Raw genomic sequence first — 5,205 nt, 5'->3', positions numbered from 1 at the left:
ATGTAGGAATTGAAACAGGATTGCTTGGATCTTCAAGCTTTGCTTCATTATTTAAAAAATTTTCTTTAATTAATGTAATTATCTGGATCTCATTCATTGGCACAAGGCCACAAATGGTGTGTGTGTGTGTGAGGTGAACATAAACAATATCAAAGGACCCATCCCCAAGTATTTGACTGGTACTTTACTTTACTGACTCAGGAAGGATTAAAGACAAAGCTGACCTCAGCAAGATTTGAAATAATAATAATAATAATAATAATAATAATAGTAATCCTTTCTGCTATAGGCAGAAGGCCAGAAATTTTGGGGAAGGGGATAGTCAATTAGATTGACCACCCCCACCCCCCTACCCTACTGGTACTTATTTTATCAACTCTGAAAGGATGAAAGGCAAAGTCGACCTCGGCAGAATTTGAACTCAGGACACGAAGCATTTTGCCTGGCGTGCTAATGATTCCGCCAACTTGCTGCCTTTGAAATAATAATAATAATGATAATAATCTTTTGAGTAGGATGGGCTACATGAAGAAAATTCTAAGTGGGCCCCACCTGCAAAGTCATGTGCTGTTTATCTTGATATGAGATCACTATGTTATGCACATATGGTTGTGATGTGCATATCTGGTGTACCCTAATTAGATGCTAGTCGTGTTGTGCATATTGAGCTTTGTATGGTTGTACCCCAATGTCACTTTGATGGCATGCACTGCTCTCTCACTCGTTAATAATAATAATAATAATAATAATGATAATAATAATAATAATAATAATATTTTCTTTCAACTAGGGAAAAGTCATATCCTTTGTAAGGGAAATGTGCATTCAATGTTGCTTTACTTTTATTTTTAACAGCAGTGTATTACTGGTACTTAAGGAATTGGAAACAGAATCCCTTGAAAAAAAGTTTTAGATTAACCCCCCTTCTGCATTTGTAAGTAAGCATGCAAGTAAATGTTTGAAGAACAAGATGATGATGATGATGATGATGATGATGATGATAGAGAAAGAGAAATGTGAAAGATGTAGTTCGTTAATAAAATTAACAGGAATATTTTGGAAGACACAGGACAGAGGAATGGAAAGACTGAAACGGACTTTTGGTCCAAATGATCATTATAATGATGACGACGATGATGATGCTGTTGATGATGATGATGTAAGTAATTTTTTTCACAAGGCAATGGGAAAAAAAAACAAGTCAAGTAAAATATTTCTAAATAGTCATTATTTTACTGGTATTATTCTACTGGCCCCGGAAAGTGGATTAGGGGTGGGTGAATGTAAATATAAAGCTGACCCTAGTTGTAAAATGAACCACAAGGTTATGGGTTTAAGTTAGCCTTGTCGATAGTTTTACGCCAATTTATATGAATAATAATAACAATCCTTTCTACTAAAGGCACAAGGCCTGAAATTTTGGGGAAGGGGGACTAATTGATTACAATGACCCCAGTGTTTCACTGGTGGTACTTATTTAATAAACTCCAAAAGAATGAAAGGCAAAGCTGATTCTGGCAGAATTTGAAATAATAATAATAATAATGAAGATGATAATACTAATAATAATAGCAATGGCTTCTGACACAGGCATAAGGCCAACAATTTTCAGTAGAAAAGGTTAGTTGATATGATCAACCCCTGTACATGACCTAGACTAAGTTTCAAGGAATATAGTGAGGCATTTTCATTTGCTTTAAATAATTCTACCAAATCCAGGTATAATACTAATAATAGTGGTTTCTAATTTAAGCACAAAGCCAGCAATCTTCGTAGGAGAGGTCAGCTGAATATATCAAATCCTGTATTTGATTACTGTTTCATTTCATTGACCCCGAAAGGATGAAAGGCAAAGTCGACCTTGGTGGCATTTGAACTCAGAACTGGTATAAAGCAGAAGGCGGTATGCTGGCAGAAATGTTAGCACACCAGGCGAAATGCTTAACGGTATTTCGTCTGTCTTCACGTTCTGAATTCAAATTTCGCCGAAGTTGACTTTGCTTTTCGTCCTTTTGGGGCTGATAAATTAAGTACCAGTTGTGTACTGGGGTTGATCTAATCAACTTGTCCCCTCCCTCAAAATTTCCAGCCTTGTGTCTAGAGTAGAAAAGAATATTGGTATAAAGTCACAAATTTCTGGGTACAGATTATTTAACTGGTACTTTATTTTATTGATTCCTGTTATGATGAAAAGAAAACTGAGGAAGAACCGAGTCCAGAACTGAATATTCCTGTCTTATAGTAGCCTCCTTAGCTTCCAGGAAGCCTAAAGTTGATGTGGAAATTCATGAAAAGCCAAGATTTTCTGAACCTCTGAAAAGAGGAAAAACACTACCCAATCACATGGTTCCAGGTTCAGTCCCACCGTGTGGCACCTTGGGCATGTGTCCTCAACCAAAGCTTTGTGAGTGGATTTGGTAGATGGAAACTGAAAGAAGCCTGTCATATATATTATATGTATATATCTGTGTCTGTTTGTCCCCTACTACCGCTTGACAACCAGTGTTGGAGTCCCCATAACTTAGCTGTTTAGCATAAAAGACTGATAGAATTAGTACTAGCCCTAAAAAAAAATATCCCGGGGTTGATTCATTCGACTAAAGCCCAACCCGTCAAAGCTATGCCCCAGCATGGCCACAGTCAAATGAGTGACACAAGCAGAAGGTAAAAGATGGGCATGGCACCTGAGATCATTACAAGGAAGATGGTAAGGAAAATGATGTTCAAATCTTTACCAAAAGGTCTACCAAAAGAACAATGAAAATGAAGTATAGCTAGCCCCTATTATGTAACGAAAAATATTCAAGAATGGCGCTTTATCCCTTGATGGAAACCTTCACTCGCAAGGTCCTTGGGTGTTGAAATAACGGGTCCTTATTGCTGTAGAAGTTCAAGTTTTATCAGAAGAATAATTTGTGTATGTGTGAAAGGTAAAGAGGGTGGGTGGGCAGAAGCAATAATAATCTGAAAGCAGACTGAGTATATTACTGGTACTTCTCTTAAATTGACTACATTGGCTTAATTGATGTGAATGAATCAAAACACTTCGTTATCAAGCCTAATACAAACCATAGGCATTCCAGTTATGACCATCCTGTCCTCTCAGGTATTATGGATCTAGGCTATATTATCCAGTGTGCTCCCACCCAACTCTTTTTTTTTCCTAAGATGATGATCAGGTATAATTTGAAAGAGGTTTAGCTAGCTGCTATGTCAGACATGTTATATGACCATGGAAAGTTCACTAGATTTGTATGCATCAATGTATTTTAGCCTAGTGTTCTAGTGAATTAACTAAGACTAACACCTCACAATAATAATAACCAAAATAATAATAATAATAATAATAATAATAATAAATGCCCTGATGCAGTACCAGGCAGTGGCTCTCATGGCTTCTAATCTTAACTGGTTGGAAGTGTTATCATGTACATTGTTTTGTCTTTGTATAAAAATTGGGCTGCAGCAAATATTCCGCTCAATACCACAGATTTGCTTGTCAGTCGTTTGACTGTAACCAGTTGAGCATGTCCCTTGGTGGCTGGTGACATGAGTATCTCTGATCACGAGCAGAAGTAGTGGGGGAGCATCACAGCCATGTTTTGAGAAGAATTCTTTGGGGTTTGGATAATTCATCTTTGGAAACATGGATGTTTTGTTCAACATCCTTAAGCAGCCCTTATTTAGGGACCTTTTGAGTGGGATGGGCTACTTGACCTGAAGAAAAATCTAACTGGGCCCCACTTGCAAGGTCATAAACTGTTTATCTTGATATGAGATCACCATGTCATGCACATAAGGTTGTGATGCATGTGCCTAGTGTACCCTTATCAGACGGGTAGTCATGATGGATAAACCGGGCTTTGTATATTTTACCCCAGTGTAACTTTGATGGCATGCACTGCTCTCTCACTCAATGATAATAATAATAATAATAATAATAATAATAATAATAATAATAATAATAATAATAATGAGTAATGGAAATGAAAATCTTGGTATGAACAAAGATTGGAGGAATTTATATTGGAAGACAATGACAACAAAATTATTGTACTGAAGTACTCAATACATTTTAATATGTAGAATTAATTTAACTGGTATTGGTTCATGTTCAGAGCCTCATCATGGTTTTGAACATATGTGTCTCCTTGCCATGACACTGTGTACCAATTGTAGACAAACCTCACTGTTCTATAAGCGGTGTCATTTATTTGTAAATGACATGGAGAAAATGGGCACTAAAATGATAATGATGAGGATGTATTTATTTCTATAAGGAACTGAGAAAGAAGAAAAGCAGGATAACCAGTAAGGGGTCAAAATTGTTAATACAAGTGCTTTGTTAACATGTATGCAAATAAATGTCAGATGTATTTCACTCTACTTTCAAATTATCACAAATAATTGGTTTTGCTGTTGTTATCATTAATTATAAACACTGGCTTTAGGGTTCAAATTTAGAAGGAAGGATATGTGTGTGTGTGTATACATATATATTTATAGTCACTTAAATCAACCTTAGTTAAGTGTACTTTTTCCATTGGACCCCAAGACAAAAAAAAAAATGCTGAATTTGATGAGATTTGAACACGGAATGTAAAGACTAACTATCGTGATGCATTCTGTGTAGCTCTAATGTTTGTTACTTCACAGCCCTTGTTATTACTATTGATATTATTATTATTATTAGTAATATTGGTAATAGAAGTAGTAGATATATTGTAATATATAAATGAGCCCTTGTGGCCAATAAAAGAAATTATTGTTGTTATTATTATTATTATAACCCACCAAAAAACTTTTTGTCCTGAAGCTGTTAAAAGAGAATTGCCAAAATAATTAACATGATAATGATAATAATGATTTTTGATGACCAGTAATAATACTAGGAGTAGTAGTAGTATTAGCAGAAGTATAGAAATATTTATTAAAAAATAATCATAATATAACACATATAGAACGAAAAAAGGCATTTTAAATGTAAAAAGGGAAAAAAAATTCTTATTATAAAGAAAACAATAATAATAATAATAATGATATTAATGATAATAACTGTCATAGAAAAATAATCAAAATTCTATTGTTTTAGCTGAAATGCAAATGCATGTGCCAACTGGAAGAACTGGACATTGCCCTAAGTATAAAGCAATAAATAGGAAGAAACTGGTCTCTACTTTAAAACAATAGGTCTTGGAGAAGTGG

The sequence above is a fragment of the Octopus sinensis genome, linkage group LG17, assembly GCF_006345805.1.
Source record: "Octopus sinensis linkage group LG17, ASM634580v1, whole genome shotgun sequence".
Taxonomy (NCBI): Eukaryota; Metazoa; Mollusca; class Cephalopoda; order Octopoda; family Octopodidae; genus Octopus; species Octopus sinensis.
This window is presented reverse-complemented; position numbering follows the sequence as displayed.